A 20,452-nucleotide genomic window follows, 5' to 3' on the forward strand; every position below is an offset into this window, starting at 1 on the left:
GCCTCACAATTAATACTACATAGATCGTAGCTCCGTGTCGCCATCCGTGATTGGACCGCGTGTCTCCTCATCGTCATCGTGCTCGGCGAACCAATAATCATCAATGAAACCTGGAGGTGGTCCATCTCGCATCGAGGTCAATCCCTCGCTTTGAACGCCTCGAGCAAACTCGGGTCTTCCGGGGCACAGACATCCTCGGCTTCATCTTACGCATTGTCTCCATCCATGCCCGCGTCTTCTTGTTCATCGTCTACGACCATGTCATCGATAGTCGGCAAGCCGATTGTGAAATGGCCGGGGAGCCCTTCTTCCTGATAAAACTCGACACTCCTTGCTGTGGGGTCTACGCGGCGGTAATCGTCCTTGTTTGGCGGGGGCGGCCTATTGCGTGAAGGCACCGTCATCACAACATCCCATCCATGTAGACGTTTTGTCGGGTTTCTGCACGCGTATGGGAGATAGAATACTTGAAAGGCCTGGGTTGCCAAGATGTACACATCCTCTCCCTTATAAATGGAGTTCCTTTCAACTTCGACCAACCCAATTTCAGGATCCCGTCTCACCCGACGTGGGTCAAACCAATGGCATTTGAAGACGACGGGATTTAGCCCTTTGTGAAACCCGTAATTCAGCTCGTATATACCCTCGACTCTTCCATAGTAATGGAGCCCATCATCACCTTGACATACCACCCCACTATTTATTGTCTTCGCGTTGGGCCGGCTTGTTGTGTATTGATGGGTCTGGAAGCGATACCCGTTCACGTCATAGGAGTTGAACGCTTCTACGGAATGGTCAAAGCCCCTAGCAATTTTTCTTAGCTCTGACTTCATCTCTTTGTCAGTTCTTGCCTACAAGTTTAGCACAAGAAGTTTAGAACGAGAAATGACCGATAAATGTAGGAAGTGCTAGCTAATTTGGATAGAATAGTACCAAATTACAAAACCAGCTACTGAAACCGAAACCGCCTCCCTTATCGAAAATTTGCTTGGATTCTTCCGGGGTAGGCTCCCTGTGGGTATTCTTCCAATGTATAGCCTTGAATTTCCTATACCGATGAAAAGAGGAAGAGTTAGCCACGAACATACGAGTGAACGTTTGCGAATAATTAAATGGTTCGCACTTACTCGATGTACGGCTTCACTTCGACCATGGTGTTTGCGTTCTCGCGCGGAGAAATCTAGGGGGGTAGACCCGCCGGGGCACGCGTTCCGCTGTTTTGGGGGGAGGAGGGGGATAACGACCGCCGGAGCACCGGAACCCCACCAAACCTTGCATGTGGACCTATGATATGTTTCAAAGTGTGGTGCAAGGTCTAATGGTGCAAAAGTAGCTCCCCTAAACCCTAAACCCTAAACTGGGGAGGCTTCGAGCCCTAAACCCCTCTAAATCCCTAAACCACGACGCCGGAGCTGCAGAACCATGCATCATAAACCCTAACCCTAAACCCTAAACCTAAACCTAACCATAAATACTTACCCTTTAACCTAAACCCTAGCCCTAGCCCTAAACCCTAGCCCTAACCCTACACCTAACCCTAACCAGTAGACCAGGCACACCGTCGATCGTGTGATAATGGCTCTAGCTGCTGGTATATGTGCGAAAGGGTCCCAATCTTTGGTTCTCCATGTGTATATGTACTAAACAAACCTAAAAGAATGAAAAGTTACATTGGTGCACCCTCGCGCGGAGAAATCTAGGGGGGTAGACCCGCCGGGGCACACGTTCCATTGCTTTTGGGGGGAGGAGGGGATAACGACCGCCGGAGCACCTAACCCCACCAAACCTTGCATGTGGACCTATGATATGTGTCAAAGTGTGATGCTAGGTGTGATTCACAAAATGGTGCATGGCATGGATCCCCGGTCGACATTCCTCACCTTCGGGCGATAACACTTATGTATTCCCGGACGTGTACGTCGAAGTGTCCCGCCGCGGTATATCGGGGGCTAGACTGTGCCAAAGGGTGCCACAGATGGTTTTCCATAGGTCCATGTACTAAACAAACCTACACAACTGAAAAGTTACATTGGTGCACCCTCGCGGAGAAATCTAGGGGGGTAGACCCGCCGGGGCACGCGTTCCGCTGTTTTGGGGGGAGGAGGGGGATAACGACCGCCGGAGCACCGGAACCCCACCAAACCTTGCATGTGGACCTATGATATGTTTCAAAGTGTGGTGCAAGGTATAATGGTGCAAAAGTAGCTCCCCTAAACCCTAAACTCTAAACTGGGGAGGCTTCGAGCCCTAAACCCCTCTAAATCCCTAAACCACGACGCCGGAGCTGCAGAACCATGCATCATAAACCCTAACCCTAACCCTAAACCCTAAACCTAAACCTAACCATAAATACTTACCCTTTAACCTAAACCCTAGCCCTAACCCTACACCTAACCCTAACCAAGAGACCTGCACACCGTCGATCGTGTGATAATGGCTCTAGTCATTGGTATATGTGCCAAAGGGTCCCAATCTTTGGTTCTCCATGTGTATATGTACTAAACAAACCTAAAATAATGAAAAGTTACATTGGTGCACCCTCGCGCGGAGAAATCTAGGGGGTAGACCCGCCGGGCACGCGTTCCGTTGTTTTGGGGGGAGGAGGGGGATAACGACCGCCGGAGCACCGGAACCCCACCAAACCTTGCATGTGGACCTATGATATGTTTCAAAGTGTGGTGCAAGGTCTAATGGTGCAAAAGTAGCTCCCCTAAACCCTAAACCCTAAACTGGGGAGGCTTCGAGCCATAAACCCCTCTAAATCCCTAAACCACGACGCCGGAGCTGCAGAACCATGCATCATAAACCCTAACCCTAAACCCTAAACCTAAACCTAACCATAAATACTTACCCTTTAACCTAAACCCTAGCCCTAGCCCCTAAACCCTAGCCCTAACCCTACACCTAACCCTAACCAGTAGACCAGGCACACCGTCGATCGTGTGATAATGGCTCTAGGCTGGGTATATGTGCGAAAGGGTCCCAATCTTTGGTTCTCCATGTGTATATGTACTAAACAAACCTAAAAGAATGAAAAGTTACATTGGTGCACCCTCGCGCGGAGAAATCTAGGGGTAGACCCGCCGGGCACGCGTTCCATTGTTTTGGGGGGAGGAGGGGGATAACGACCACGGAGCACCGGAACCCCACCAAACCTTGCATGTGGACCTATGATATGTGTCAAAGTGTGATGCTAGGTGTGATTCACAAAATGGTGCATGGCATGGATCCCGGTCGACATTCCTCACCTTCGGCGATAACACTTACCGTATTCCTGGACGTGTACGCTGAAGTGTCCCGCCGCGGGTATATCGGGGGCTAGACTGTGCCAAAGGGTGCCACACATGGTTTTCCATATGTCCATGGACTAAACAAACCTAAACCTATGAAAAGTTACATTGGTGCACCCTCGCGCGGAGAAATCTAGGGGGGTAGACCCGCCGGGGCACGCGTTCCGCTGTTTTGGGGGGAGGAGGGGGATAACGACCGCCGGAGCACCGGAACCCCACCAAACCTTGCATGTGGACCTATGATATGTTTCAAAGTGTGGTGCAAGGTCTAATGGTGCAAAAGTAGCTCCCCTAAACCCTAAACCCTAAACTGGGGAGGCTTCGAGCCCTAAACCCCTCTAAATCCCTAAACCACGACGCCGGAGCTGCAGAACCATGCATCATAAACCCTAACCCTAACCCTAAACCCTAAACCTAAACCTAACCATAAATACTTACCCTTTAACCTAAACCCTAGCCCTAACCCTACACCTAACCCTAACCAGTAGACCAGGCACACCGTCGATCGTGTGATAATGGCTCTAGCTGCTGGTATATGTGCCAAAGGGTCCCAATCTTTGGTTCTCCATGTGTATATGTACTAAACAAACCTAAAATAATGAAAAGTTACATTGGTGCACCCTCGCGCGGAGAAATCTAGGGGGTAGACCCGCCGGGCACGCGTTCATTGTTTTGGGGGAGGAGGGGGATAACGACCGCCGGAGCACCGGAACCCCACCAAACCTTGCATGTGGACCTATGATATGTGTCAAAGTGTGATGCAAGGTCTAATGGTGCAAAAGTAGCTCCCCTAAACCCTAAACCCTAAACTGGGGAGGCTTCGAGCCCTAAACCCCTCTAAATCCCTAAACCACGACGCCGGAGCTGCAGAACCATGCATCATAAACCCTAACCCTAAACCCTAAACCTATACCTAACCATAAATACTTACCCTTTAACCTAAACCCTAGCCCTAGCCCCTAAACCCTAGCCCTAACCCTACACCTAACCCTAACCAGTAGACCAGGCACACCGTCGATCGTGTGATAATGGCTCTAGGCTTGGTATATGTGCGAAAGGGTCCCAATCTTTGGTTCTCCATGTGTATATGTACTAAACAAACCTAAAAGAATGAAAAGTTACATTGGTGCACCCTCGCGCGGAGAAATCTAGGGGGGTAGACCCGCCGGGGCACGCGTTCCGCTGTTTTGGGGGGAGGAGGGGGAGAACGACCGCCGGAGCACCGGAACCCCACCAAACCTTGCATGTGGACCTATGATATGTGTGAAAGTGTGATGCTAGGTGTAATTCACCAAATGGTGCATGGCATGGATCCCCGGTCTGACATCCCTCACCTTCGGGCGATAACACTTAACAGATTCCTGGACGTGTACGGTGAAGTGTCCCGCCGCGGGTATATCGGGGGCTAGACTGTGCCAAAGGGTGCCACACATGGTTTTCCATATGTCCATGGACTAAACAAACCTAAACCTATGAAAAGGTATATTGGTGGAACCTCGCGCGGAGAAATCTAGGGGGTAGACCATCCGGGGCCCACAGACAGCCGTTTTTAGGGGGGAATGACCCCCGGAGCACCGAAATGCAACCAAAACTTGCAACTGGACCTAAAACCTACCCTAACAAACCTAAGAGAATGAAAAAGTACATTGTGCACCCTCGCGCGGAGAAATCAACGGGGGTAGACCCGCCGTCCCATTGCTTGGGGGGAAGGAGGGGGACTGCCGCCGGAGCACCGGAACCCTGATATTTGTGGGGGATGAGCATGGAGACTAATTTTGTATTGCACATTGTCTTAAGTAACACTAATAAATAGTCATCAAAAAGTAAAACTAATAAAAAAATAAATATAAGTATTAGATGAAATAAAATAGAAAGAAAAACAAATAAAATGAAGTATGGCGCACGGCAAAGAAGGAGTGCACGGCAAAGGCGTCTTTGCCGTGCATTTTATCTGGCCGCACGGCAAAGGGAAGCCCACGGCAATGTCCCAGTCCTTTGCCGAGCACAGTTTCTTTGCCGTGCGGCCTCTGTTGGCTTTGCCGTCATGGTTTCTTTGCCGTGCGCGTTTGAGGAACTTTGCCGTGCGAGGGAACGTTGCCGTGCGGCATGGGTGAGGTTGCCGTGCTCTTTATCTTTGCCGTGCGCCACCCTGTAACTTTGCCGTGCACATATTCTTTGCCGTGCGTGCCTATTGCACGGCAAAGAATTCTTTGCCGTGCGGTGCCTCACGGCAATGATATGCTGCACGGCAGCGCCTGATTTTCCTGTAGTGAATAGGACATATGAAAATATGGTCTAATCTTTTCGTAAAAAAAACCTTGATTTTCTAACGGATGAAAAAGCATGATTTCAAGTTTTTTTTTACAAGAGTAGTTCTTCATTACAAGTTGTCGATGGGCAACATTGAGAAACCAAATTCCTGGCTTGAACATAATGGGCTTGACTATCATGAACCACTAGGAAGCTAGGCGCGGCGGCACGTCGCGCCTATGCTGCCGCGCCTGTGGTGGATGACTTTCACCGCTGACCGCACCTTTCAACGCAGACTCTGATTCTCCATCGGCTCCCTCTTCTATGGGCATGAATGTTGCACTATTACAACCCCTGGTTATGAAATGATAAGAAAGTGTGTCACCAAAACAGAAAGAATTGGCAGATAAGCACTGACATCGACCGATCTTGAACAAATATTACTACTTGGCAAGAAATTGTACCTCTTGGGAATTCCTGTACCTAGTGGGATATGGACAGGCTGCTGGCTTGCAGCCTCGCTTGTCTGTTGCTTAACTGTCAGCATAGACAGCTGAAGCCTGGAAACCTGGAAACGTGCGAAATGCTTTAATCCCATGCACGAGACTTCCCGTGCATGTTATACCACTGGATACACAATATTTCTTGCTTTGAGATCTATGCTGCTGATTTCCTTAAGTTTCATCAAGTTCTGGAATTGTAAAATTAAATGATATGGAATGATCAAGGTTTGAAATAGCGCTCTATTTCCTTGCTAATTGCATTCAATAGCATATTTCAACGGCTCACGCTAAATGTTAGTAAGTTTGCTCGCTATGATTGCACTCGTGACGTCTACCTAACTGTACTCGTGTTTCAACTGATAAGTACTTCTGTTTTTAGTGTATTTGGTGCACCTTTTTCTCTTTACTCGGTAGCTATACTCGCTCGTGTGCGCGAACCTATACTTACTCGTGTGTGCGACTGTACCTGCTCGTGTGGGTACCTTATCTGCTGGTGTGCGCCACTCGTGTGTACGACTGTACTTGCTCATGTGCGAGACTGTACTTGTACTTGCCCGTGTGTTCAATTGTACTTGTGTGTTCAGCGCAACTGTATGTGCTCGTGTGCGTGACTGTACTTGTACTCACCCATGTATTCAAATGTACTCGTGTGTTGTGGTGCCTGTACTCATGTGCATGGTCCACGTGAGAGTACTAATCATGGTGCGCGTGAGGCGTATACGCACGCAGGCCTATAGTGATCCAATTTTCCCTTCGTGAAAATCGGTCTTTATCTATCTAGTGGTACCTTTATCTAGTGGTACCCAGCAAATGGAAAGTAATGATAGAAATTATGGGCCAAGCCCATTTTAGGACAGCCTAAGCGGTGACTTGAGATTTATCAATTTCTAGGAGCGGGGGCTCTTATTTCCTCTCTCTGCGGGGCGTGGCATACACACTCCCATCATGGGTCACACACAATACGGCCCAATAATAGATATGTTTCTTTTTTCTTCAATTTTTTTTGTTAAAAAAGTTTGATTTTTTAAAAAAGTTCAAACTAGACAAATTTAGATTAAAAAATGTTGAAATTTTGAGAATGTTCAAACTTGTTCAAAATTGGAAATTGTCATTTTTTTTAAAATGTTTAAATTCAAAATAAAAAACGTTTAAAAAAGTTCAAATTCGAAAATGTTAAGATTAATAAAATGTTAAATTTTGCAAAAGTTCAAAATAAAAAAAACAAAAAAATTAAAAAAATTATAAGAATTGAGCCGGAAAGCTAAAAAACAAACAAAACCGAAGGAAAAAAACCAAAAGAACCACAAAACTCGGCAAAAAAACCGAAAAACCATGAAAAAGTAAAAACCAAAAAATCCCACCCGACGCCGTTCACTTTAGGCTGCCCGGTCATCGGGGCCGCAATGAGCTGCAAATAGGTTTCGCGGCTAGCAGCTTCAAGGAAAACTCTAGAAAAAGGCCGACCTTCGCGAAGGGAAGATAACTTGCTCCGCACGCGACAAGTGACGCGCTGTGGTGCCAGAAAATCCATGGGAAGTGGTCTCCCTGCTCGCCACGTGTCGCAAGGGGAAGCAAGGTGGGGATGGGGGAGGAGAGAGAAGACTGAGTTGTGTCAGTTTTTCCCTTTTTCTTCTAGATTCGTTTTTTCAAAATGAAATATCTTGAGAACTGTAAGTCCAAATTGCGAACCGTTTTCACTTTTGAGATCCTCGCGTCGAGATCTTCAAAACTAGATCCCACGTTGATAGACTTGGAGATACTTTTTTTTCGTACTTCCAATAGTAGTATGATTGTACCTATGGTGTGTACCTAACTGTACTCGTGTTTCAACTGAAAAGTACTTCTGTTTTTAGTGTGTTTGGTGCAGTTTTTCCCTTTACTCGGTAGCTGTACTCGTCCGTGTGTTACCTGTACTTACTCGTGTGCGCGACTGTACTCGCTCGTGTGTGCGACTGTATTTCTGTACATGTACTTGCTCGTGTTCACGACTGTACCTGCTCGTGTGCGTGACTCTACTTCTGTACACGTACCTGCTCGTGTGCGTGACTGTACCTGCTCGTGTGTGTGACTGTACTTGCTCGTGTGCGCGATTGTACCTGTACCTGCTCGTGTGCGTGACTGTACTCGCTCGTGCGGGCAAACTGTACTCGCTCGTGTGCGTGGTTGTACCTGCTCGTGTGGACAACTGTACTCGTTTGTGTGCACAGCTGTACTTGCACTGTACGCGTCTTGAAATAGAGCTATTGCACTCGAGTACGTACTAGCTTGCAACTAGGGGTCCATGTATGTATACGTGCTTTGCATGCTAGTAGCTAGCAGCTAGCTGATCTATGCACATGCATGGGCTTCGTCCGTGTTCAATGGCATGGATGTGTATGTACGGAATAGTAGCGTAGCGATTGGTCCGTATTCATCGCTAGCTCGCGTCGTCGGTCACGCGGAAGTACGTCCGGCCGCGTTCGGTCGCGGGGAAGTACACCCGGCCGCGTTCGGTCGCGCTCGCGTGTATGCCTCAAGCCTCCACGTGTCGAGCCAGTGCTCGTTCGCTCGTATAAACAGGTCTTCTCGAAGGTTGGTCTTTAGCTAGTGACACCCCCAGCTTCAATAAAATAGACTTGTCCATTGCAATTATGGATCAAACCGTGATAATCATATGGCCCATGGATCACTAAACCCAGTATATACATACTGCAGATGGTCATATTGTTCCACCAATAGTTTGAATCATAAGTTGCATCAAAAAAAGTTTGAATCATAAGCTAAATTAAATATACCAGATGACTGATTTTTTTCTTCATATTTTTATCGAAGTTTGAAGCATACTCTTTCCTAAGTTTTGGGAAAACGCAGTGAGCCATGCCCGGGTATTAAAACTTTGTTGCACATGCTCAACCATTCATCAATGGTACTTTTCATGTCCTGGAAAAGAAAAAATGGTACTCCTGCAGTCCTGCCCATGTGAGTGCGATGCTAACGGTAATTAGTCCATTGCTTAGGATAAACTATTTTTTGCTGTACCTACGTGCCGGTCGGTCGAATGAAAACCCGGTCGTTGGTCATATAACATTATAACACCAATTAAGCTAACATGCCAGAAATATAATCGTGTGCAAGTACAGTACTTGTTTATCGTGGTCAAACGTAACTCAGTTGTACCTGCAATATTCCAGCAGGAGCTAAAAGAAAGATGATTGTTGAAATGTCATGGCATATGTCCGTCGTGCTCACCAATGTAAAAATGATCACATGTATATGTGAAATGAGATCTCAAATTCCTCCATCCCGAGTCGCCTCCCTCCCGGGTGACTCCGGAGACCCCCCCCCCCCCCCCCCCGCCTAGGCACCTACCCAACCATAAGTCCCCCTCCCTCGTAGCTCTCTTGGCCGCCACCGGCGGTGATGGCGGCGCCTACCCGTCCGAAACGGCGGTGGGCAGGAGAGGCGTCTCTCGGTCGCGGCTTATGGGGTTGGTGGGCATCGGCGGAGGGCCTTGGGCGGCGCGGCTGGTCTTGGCCGGGGCCTGAGCGCCTCCACCAGAGCAGGGACGAGGAGGGGATGGTGCGCCGTCGGACACCCGCCCGCACGGTGGTGCCCTAGGCCACCTCGATCCGATCTAGGTCTTGGGCCAAGATCTCGACCGGGTGGACCTAGGCAAGTGTGGTCCTGGTGTTGGTCCTTGCCACACCGACGGACTGCGCTGGTCTGCCCTCTCTCCATGTCTTCCGATCTGGTTGGTAGTTGACCGACAGCGAGGGGCTGCTAGTCTTGCGAATAATGGTGGTGATCCTCGGATTCCTCTCACGCCAAGTGAAGATCGATCGGCTAGATTGTCGTGTTCCGAAAGACCCTGCCGGTGAACTTCATTGTGAGATCAATGTCTGAAGATTGATGGGTTGGGTGTTTTCGGTCATGCACAACCATGTTTTTATCTAACCATTTGGTTTCAAAGGGAGCACTTCGAAGCTCTACTGGCTATTAATATCATGGAGCTCGTTTACTTTCCATGGTGCTGGCGAAAAAGGTCATGAAAGCCGAGATCGATGGAAGAGCAATGGTGGTCGAATCTTGGTGGTGAGGTGGAATTAGCTTGGTGCTTCGTGACTTCAAATAGCGACTTGTATGTAGGGGCGACTCCACAAGAGAAGTTCAGAGTTCTATCTTTCAGGGTGAAAATCCAAGGTCTGGCCTTAATTGGTTTTGTCTGGCAATATTTTTGTTGAAGACATTGTTTTGAGAGTGAGGACTTTCTTCAGGATGAAAACATAAGATCTATGATCGGGCAATAATAGCGTTTGTGCACTGATTTTTTCTTGGAAGCATCACTTATGGAGAAGCTAATCTTCTGGTGTTATCTTGGTGGTGTCAGTGTTTCTATTTCAACTTTTCGATATCTGTAACGGGACTTTTTTTTGTAATGTTTGTCTTTTTTTTTGGGCTGTGTGCATCCTTTATGCCATTAGGGCATGATGTTGTTGCAGATGTTGAGTGTAATTGGTATCTCCGTGAAATTAATATATGCTCTTTAGCGAAAAAAAATGTATATGTGAAATGAGATCTTGATCTTCTTTGGATATTTCGGTGTCGTACCGTTCATTCGCCAGATCGCAGGGCCACAATCTGCAAAATAGAATAATTTCTTGCAACGTACTCAAAATCTATACAAGTGCATGCAAATTGGTGCAAATTGTGTTGACGTCGATATCCCAAACTATTTGCAGGGTTTTTCTTTGAGAGGGAATAGAGAGAATCCCAAGCCATTTGCAGGGCCATTTAGGCCATCCTTAACACTCACAAATCCACATACTCAAGACCTTATGTACCATGGCGATTGACGAGGTCAACATTTGTTTTCCTTGGTTCATAATTTCGTTTTTCCCAGACTCCAACATTTACCAAATTAGAATACATTTGTTTTCCTTGGTTCATAATTTCGTTTTTCCGGCAATCAGTGTTCTCTCAAACCTGGTGCCGACGTGGCAAAGTGCAGAAACACATAGGCATGGAAAAGCGCACCAGCAGCGTGACAAGATTAAATATAGGTCTCTGGTCTCCTAGATATGATTTCCTGTCTGTAGAATGATCGACTAGGATTAGATAGCATAATCACCAATCACACATATCTTAAACCTATTCAAAGTCATCATGTAGTTAGTTCAGCTGTTATACAAAGATATCCTCTTCTGTGTAAACTCTGGAACACAAAGGGAGCTGCCCTTGAGTCCATGAGGCCATGATTAAGCTATCGTTTTGATCATCGTCATATGAGCTAGTGCGTGCGCTAGTAGCAGCTACAGCCTACAGCTTTGTTCAGAAGCAATGAAGCATCCCCTTGCAAAGTTGCAATGCCATGTGATACCTTGCGATTTTCCCAAGATCGTCATACCTTCGCTGACACGTGAATTAACAACGGCCGCGGTAGGTTATTGCGTCCTCTCCGTCCTACGAAAACACAACTTAAGCACGGAATATTTGCATGTGCATTTCACGTGACACCAAGCAGTGGCCGGAAGGAGCACAGTTGCTACGTGTATTCTACGTGCAACCCAGATAGGTTGGACGCGGGATATTTTTGTTTGTACTCCCTCTAATCTATATTACTTGTTGCCACTAAATTGGATATATCTACAATTCAAATGTATCTAGATACATCTATGTTACTGTTAAGTAATATGAATTGGAGGGAGTACATTGAAAAGAAAGTGTTTTTTCATTTGAGAAAAGTGCACTATGCCCCTCCCATGCATCTGACGTGGTGCCTCTAGGAGGCCGATCCAATGTTCATTTAGGTTTGCAAGGACGGAAAGATAGAGAACACCTCACTTAGCGGCTCAACATAAAATGGATTAAGAGCTTGAACCAACATATGTCTAACATAATTTGGGGGCTGTTTTACGGTGCAATTTACTAGTCACCTGAGCTAGTAGTATTCAGCCATGGTATTCTAGGTAACTAATATTTTGGTATTTATGTTTTCTTCCCCAAAATCTGGAAGATATTTAACTACAACTCTGGTAATCATGAGCCCGGTCCACCAAAGTGTAGACCTACTATCTTGTAGCCCACTGAATGGAAGTTAAGATGTACGGAGTACCTATGAACGTGAACTTGTGAACCAGCGCCCGGGAAAAAAGTTTATAAATTTAGCTAGAAGTCAAAATTTAAAAAGTGTGTCATTAAATAAAAAATATCTCACATGATACAATTATATTATTAAAATATATTTAGCTGAGTAATATTAATTTGGTATGGTAGATATTTATATTTTTATCTACAACATCAGTTAAGAGAAAATGACTTTGGACAAAATTTATAAACCACATTTATTGGAACAGTATACATATTGGTATCTGATGATAAGTGAAAAAAAAAAGTCACGAACTGACAAACTCAAGGATACAATTGTCCTGCTAGACGATTCGACAATAATATTTGTAGGTATAGATCAACTATAAATGTACAGGAAAACTTTGCCGTGCGCTAAATTTACCGCGCCAGCTCGCGCGGGTTAAAAAGCGGGCGCACACACCAACCACCACTGTAAGTTTCACCCTCTCCCTCTCCCTTTTACCCATCGCTTGCCGTCTCGCCGCCCGTCCAGCGCCCCGCTTCGAGATAGCGCCACGCCGCTCGAACTCATCCGGCTTACGCGGTGCGCGTGCACCTATGGCAGCTACCTCTGAGATTTGCGCCAACATCGACCGCATCTTCCTCGGCACCTTCGAGACCACGCACGTTCGACGCGGCGGCGTGCTGTCTCGGACGTCTGCACCGAGAGATGAACTTCGACGACGTGCAAACGCGTGAGTAGGAGGAGATGCTCGCGTCGCCGCCGTATCTCGTCACCGACGAGGAGAAGCGTCGCCACTGCGCGCGTCTCCGACGCTCTACCACTCTGAGGAAGAGAGTGTGTGAGGGCAGAGTGGAAATTCCGCTTCCCAGAGGATGTCGTCGCCGAGGCCGCCTTCTACGCGTGGAGGAAGGAGCAGTGCAAAACGGATAGCGCGGCGAGGAGGCCCGACAAGGCGTGTTGTTGGGCATTCACCGAGGCGTAGATTGCCGGGCCGCAGATGATTGACAACAACCGACGATCGTTGGCTCGACCAGTTCTCATCATCACTGTTGGATTCCTCGGGAGGAGATGACTTTTTTTCGATAAAGGGAATATATTAATATCAAAACGATACCAATTACACCCAGCCTCTGCAACAACGCACCACCCTAATGGCACTACGGATGCACACAGCCAAAAAAAAAACTAAGAAACAAAAGTCCCGCTACAGTATCTCGGGCCTAACAACAGCAATACATCCACCGCCAAGACAACACCTGAAATACAGAATCTCCAAAAACGACGCCTCCAAGAAGGGAACAGTGCGCTAACACCATCGTTGCCCGATCAACGATCTTAGGTTTTCACCCTGAAGATAGTCCCCGCTCTCAAAACAATGCCTCCAACAAGGTCATTGCCAGGCACAACCAGTTAAGGCCAGACCTTGGGCTTTCACCCTGAAAGGTAGGACTCTGAACTTCACCTGTGTTGTCGCCCCCACTTTCATACCGCTGCTGCGAAGCCCGGAACACCAAGCAAGTCCCTCAACAGCGCGGAGACTTGAACCTCCCTTAGCTAGTCCTCCCCTCCGGCCTTCATGAACTTCTCTTCTTCCGACTTTCATCATGGATCCATAGTCACTTGATGTCAACACAGAAAAAGAGCTTCGCGCCGCTCCCTCCAGAACCAATCGGTCGGAATAAAAGCATGGATGCGCACGACCGAATACCACCGATCCAGCAAACTCCAGGCAAAAAGCACTGTTACATTCGCCGGCGGAGCCTTCCGGAACTCAATACTCCGGCTAGATCACGAGTCCAGGCCTCCGGTAGGTCTTCCTCTTCACGCAAGAGAGACCCTAGGACCACCGCCTTTATTCAGGTCGGACCCCCACGTCGGCGACCATCCCGGGCTGGCCACTCCAACCCTCCACCGGCAACTCCGTCGCCGGCTTCCAAGCATCTCCATCTCGCCGTCGGAACGCGGTGATAGATCGATAGATCCACCACCACCAACCGCAGGCCGACCCTCTCCGGCGAAGAAGAGGGCCACCTCCACCGTCGTACCCAAGGCTGCTGCCCCGGGCGACCTCGTGTCGCGGGTGAAGCCCGAGATCGCCTCCACTCACCGGCGAGAGGCGGGGCGAAATTGGCTCAGGCCATGAGCCTGGCCGCCGCCCACCACCAGCCCCTACCGGAGTGCTGCGGAGAGCCGACGGGAGGAGGGAGGCCGCAGCGCTGGCCGCCGCTGCCCATCCCAACCGCGCCGGCCGATCCACCAGGGGAGAGCCGACGGGAGAAGGGGGCGCAGCGCAGGCCGCCGCCGCCCAACCCATCAGCGCGCCCTCCATGCGTCGAGGAAGGAGATCCGGCCGCCGTCCACCACGCGTCGACGAGGAAGGGCCCCCGCTGCCGCCACGCCCCGAGGGTCTTTGCCCCGGCGGCGCTACCGGCGGCGGCGGTGGCGGCGTTTAGGGCTGGGGAGGCTGGACGGGAGGCTGGAGGGTTACGGGACGTAGGTTCTCTCGGGAGGAGATGACTAGGATTTCGACTTTCAGATTAGTATGTATGTTCCGTTCTATTCTGAACTGTGGTATCTTATCTATGTTAATATGAAATTTATTTTGCGTCCATTTTTTCTACTTTATTTGATCTATATTTGATATTGTTTGAGTACAAAAAAAAGTGTTTTTAGTGCTATATTTTAGGGCGCCCGGTGAACGCACTTTGCAGCGCTGCAAAATTTAGCTAAACGAGCAATACAAGCGGTGCAAAACACTTTTAGGACGCCGCATGTCCATGTTGGAGTTGCTCTAATGTCTATAGATCTTTTTCTTTTTCATGTGAATTTGTGCTGCTCGGATTTGCTAGCTATGCATGCATCCATTTATTTTTGTAAAGTGTAAGTAAAATTAAAATAGGAAAGTTATTTTAACAGATTAAAGAAACTAGCATATGGAAGGTCCATGTATTACGGAAGCTAGCAAGTCCAAATTGCTGCGTTGCCGGATTTTGTTTTTCATCTACCGATTTTGCCCTTTGGTGAAAAAATACTACTACTTTAATTGACAAGTATTGGTAAATCTGAACCGTTTGATTAATTGGTTTAAACGGTCAGTAATTGTCTGTCCCTACCGTAAAAAGTCTCTAATTTGGGCTAATGCATTGGCGCGGACACGCCGTAGACGGCTTGCGGTTCCTCCTAGGACCGCAAGTCAACGACTCAAAAAAGTAGTTAAGGAGTTTTTCATTACATTTTGCCGAAATTAACCATCTTTACAAGGAGGATCTAACGTAAATTAAAGTGGCCTTACCTACTCGTCATCATGTGCCCCTACGGGCCACCGTCCTCTGTCCCGGCATAGCCGGAGGTGCTGGCATCGCCGCGCCTCCCGCGTGCACCCCAAAGAATCGCATCCTGCACACGACACCGCTCAAAGGCGTAATGGCAATGCTGAACCATATTCATGACCATGATGGCTGACCACTCCGCGGGTTCTCTCCTTCTTGCCGCGTCCATGTAGGCGAGCCAACGGGCTTTGTTCCTCGCTGCAACCTCCTCCACATCCATCGTTGCCTCCTCCATTTTGCGGTTCTTCTGGTCCACCTCCACTTGGCTCAACCTCGCGTCCACCACCGCCTCGTGTGCCGCGAGATGAGGCCACCCGCCAGCTCATGGATTAGCTCAAAGTCATTAGCCTGCAAGTACCCCCGAAAAAAAAATTATTTCGTTTAAGAATTTCTCCTATTTTCCTACCTCCGTGCAACGCTCCCAATATATTGGAAGCTGATGAAAAGAGTATTATCCATTTCCTGTGTGCTTGTACGGTCTCATACCAGCTTGGTCCCACTGAACATTGTTATCATAAACATTATGCATTATAGAACTCAAAAGTGCAGTTGGAGAACTAAAAAGTGACATTACAAAACTGAAAAGTGGCATTATAAAACTCAAAAGCACCAGCTTGGATCTGCAGGCTAACAACATTATCGCTATAAAACGATGGATTATAAAATGATGATCACCCCAACTTGGTGAGAATGAAATAAACAACCAAACAGGAGCTAGCAACTAGCATACATGATGTCACGATACATGCATCCGAGATCCGACCGGGAGGAGGATCTCCAACTCATGTGTCCCTCAATGGAAGCCTGCCTGGCCTCCAGCTGCACTTTTCCATCCACCGGCTGCGCTTTTCCATCCACGTCGATCGAGAAAAAATCTCCAGCGGCTGCCCGCGCTTTTCCATCCATCCACGCCACATACATTTTCCGCTACAAGAAAAACATGTCGAGTTCCGGATAGCATGTGAGACTATCTTGATTGAATCCTGATCATGGAGCTGATCACCGGCTCCAAAGGTGGGTTGTCCATGGATCGTGCGTCATCGGAACTTGCGTGAACTGAGACTTCAAGAGTAACCAGTAAGAGTAACCAGTAGGATGACATTACGACTTCTCAGATGGTCCCTAAAAAAATGAATTCTCAGATGGTTTATTTACCCTGCACTTTTTGTTTTTATTTATTGTGAAAAGCCATCTGATATTTAGCATCTCCATATCAATTTAAATGTATGAAATGATTGTAACCAAATCTTGAAAAATGTTGTTATTTTTGGTTGTTGGAACGTGATACGAGGAAACCAAAAGCATTGTGGTCCATGGATCGTCATGAAAAACTATAGTTTTCAACAATTTTCTACGTTCATCTATACATTGTCCCGCATTGAGATCTATGCTCCTCAGTAGCTATGTCTAAATAATACATGAAGCATAGTCCTGTATTTTACAAGTAGTTGATCGATGTGTTTCTATATTTTTTTTATCCCAACATGTGAATAATGCTCTTGTACTGCGTGCACGACTTAGATGGGCGCCAGGAGAGTAATGTTCAAAATGTCTAACAAAATTCTACATAAATTTCGAGGGAAAAGGACAATTTTTGCATCCTGTGTGGAAACTATTTACTTAATTCTTAATACTTTGCTTTCTACAGAGCAATGAAATTTGTTTTTAGCCTCAAGGCACAACCATATTTACTTTTATGCAAAAATAGTTCTCATTTTTCTGTTTATAGAGATGAATTTATATATTTACTATTCTCATGACACCTCAATGTTCTTCCGTTTATTTTTTTTGAGAATTCGACAGGTGAGCTGCTCGATATATTAATAGAAGAAGATTTGGCTCAGTTAATCAGGGAAACCGGGCCCAAAAACCATACAGAGTGGCCGAGTTTATGAGGGAAACCGGCCGAAAAAACCGCACAAAAGTCGGGGCCTCATCGCCCACACGAAACGAGACCACCGACGACCAAACACACACCACCAAACCCGGAGCCGCTGCTCCGACGTCCCCTGCTCGGAGGCGAGCCGCAACGCCGCACGGTGTGGACGACCTGTAGCCCAAGCTACCAAGGCGACCACCCGCAGACCACGAACGCCGCGCCAAAAGATCCGGGGCCGCCGCCCCGACTTGCCAGCCACACCGACCACCCCGTCGCGTAGGCCGGGCCGGCGAGCTCGCTACCCACGTAGCACGAACACGCCACCCAAGCCTTGCAAGACCATGACCACACCCCATGGAGTCATCGCTGCAAGACCTTCCGAGGCCGCCGCCTCGGCGCACGTCAACCGTCCGGGGCCGCCGCCCCGGCATCCACCACCCTCGACGACAAGGCAACCAAGCAGCACAACGACCACACATCTACCGCACCACGAGGACTACGGACTCCAAAAGCGGCGCCTTCAAGAAGGTAACGGCACAGTGTGTCGCCGCCGCCCGCTCCAAGGAGCATAGGTTTTCACCCGGAGAACGCAAGAACTCGCGACAGCAGGAGACCAAGCTCCCCGATGAAGCCCTCAACAGGGAAAACGGTACCCAATAGCACCGCCAACATCGGCACCAATGGTGCGAAGCTTTCGCCTGGAGAGTCAGCGCTATCGTCTGTCGTCGGGCCCAACGTAGGCCCTGGCAGAAGAGGTGTCCCGCCGAGCAGGGTGCCTTGTAGCCGTCCACCAACCAGAAAACGGAGCTGGGAGGCGTCCATCGGGGCCCGCAGGAGCCCATCTGAGCCCGCAGGGGCCCATCTGAGCCCGCAGGAGCCCGCCGAAACAGAGCCCTGCGCGCGAGCGCCGGCGGCGCACCAGGCAGCGCCGTGCCCGGCGGAAACCGCGGCCACCCCAAGCCAGGGGCCGCGCAGAGGTCGGACGACGAGCCGCCGAGCGGCAAGGCCCGCAGCCGGCCAACATCCCGCCGCCAGGGCCGGCGCGCGCAGAGACGGCCACCGCGTGGACGACGTCGACGCGACGAGGGACGGCGGCGAGCGGACGGCGGCGGGCCACGCACGGAGCCGGGCCGCGGACGACGGCGACCTCCGGGACCGGCATGGCGGCTTCCCTCCGAGACGGCCATGCGGGGGCCCGAGAGGCGTAGATCCTCGCCGCCCCCGTCCTTGGCGGCGCACGGCTTAGCCGGCGGCGGCCTCGGGAGGCAACGAGGGGGCGGGCAGAGGAGGTGGGGAGGTGGCGGCGGGAGGCTAGGGTTTCCCTCCCCCGTCGCCTGGAGGGGGCGACGAGAGAGAGAGCTGTTCTTCCGTTTATAAAATATGCGAGAAAATAGTAGAAAATGAATATTTATTTGCATAAATGTTTCAAGAAAAGATAAACATTTTATGAACTTTTGTCAAGAATTTAGTATTCATCCTAGGAGCAAACTATTGGAAGCCATTGGGTCTCTCGCTCTCTCTCAAGATATTCTATGCAAAGTAGGCAGAGATGTGAGAGTCTGTGTCTTTGTGTCATTTGTCCATTTCCCTACTATAAAAGCGTGGGAAATGGTCCACACTAACCACAGCCAAAGCAAACCCAGATCCACTAGAGAAGAAAGGTTCCCTTTCCAGCCCGCGTGGCTCTCTGGCCCTCGAGTTCAGCTCGGATGAACGATGTGAGGAACCAAGAGAAGCAAAAGGGAAGAGGAGGTGGAGGAGGAGGAGGAGGAGAAGGAGGAAAAGGAGGAGGAAGAGCATGGCGCCTGAGCCGAATGCTTCGTGAGCACAAGGCCAGGCTCTACATCATCCGCCGATGCGTCGTCATGCTGCTCTGCCACCATGACTGATGCTCCCCTGCGACTCTGCCCCTGCTACATCGCCTCTGCTCTTCTGTCCGGCCAAATGTATCTAGGTTTTGTTCCTGTTTCGATCTTTTGCTTTCGTATGTTTATTCATATAGAGTGTGCAGGCTTGACAGATTAACTCTCCGGTGTACATATAGGCAGGGGCACTTAGTTGCTGACAGTTACTTTGGGTTCCGGGTTTTGCTTGTGTGGTGTGGTGCTTCCTAAGTCCTGCAAATGGCAAGGATGCGCATGTATCGATCTGTGCTGGGTACGTTGTTGCCTTGTTGGCATCTTGGTTGTGTTTTTGATCTATGGGAAATGAAATGCCTCAAAAAAAAGTGAGAAAGAAATATGAAAGATCTCAGAAATGGTTGTCTGTCTCTTGGTGTTCCATTTTGTGAATTCTTGGAGGCACGGGTTTTTGCAGAATGTTCTTGCTTCGTTCAAAGATCATTCGTTTGAGCATGGCCATGTGAAATATGTGTATTTTTCCGAGATTGATTTTGGGCCGTGATACCGAAATGAAACCAACAAGAGTTCTAGAGTAAGATTTGTCCTTGGTCCAAAGTCAATTAATTATATATGATTTGTGAAGATATTCAAAAAATTGAGAGGATTGCCAGTTGTACCTTTTGGGGTGACTAATTAATGCTTGCATTTTTATTTTGCTACTTTGGAATCAAAATGTGTTTATCTTACCTTCCATCCAATTTAAGCTACACTAAGCTATTGTACGACTACGACTACTTCCTCATGGGACTATTGTGAATATGCATTTCATCACCCAAGTAGATGGATTTCCATTTTTTCTCATTGAAAATTTTAGCACTGAAGAAACTTGCTTGAGAGTTTTCTAGTTTTAACTAGCTAGATGGCTGGCGTACATGCGTGGGTAAATTTATTAAAATTATACTTATCATATTGTGTGTTTTACATATTGCTTATGTGGTCAAATTAAGAAATGACATGTCATTCATAACATATAAAAAATATAGTCAAAATTGTATCTTTTTTACATGATAAAATGGTACTTGATCCGATCCATAATATTTTGTCCGTCCCTAAAAAAAGCTGCTCAGTCTAAATATGGATGTATATAGACATATTTTAGTTATAGATACATTTGTATCTTAAGCAATTGTTTTTTCGACTGAGGAAGTAACTGTCAGAGTTTTAGTTCAAATTTGTCCAAATTTAAACTAAAACGCCAACATCTATTATGGATCGGAGGGAGTAGTATCT

The sequence above is a fragment of the Lolium perenne genome, chromosome 1 (genome assembly GCF_019359855.2).
Source record: "Lolium perenne isolate Kyuss_39 chromosome 1, Kyuss_2.0, whole genome shotgun sequence".
Taxonomy (NCBI): domain Eukaryota; kingdom Viridiplantae; phylum Streptophyta; class Magnoliopsida; order Poales; family Poaceae; genus Lolium; species Lolium perenne.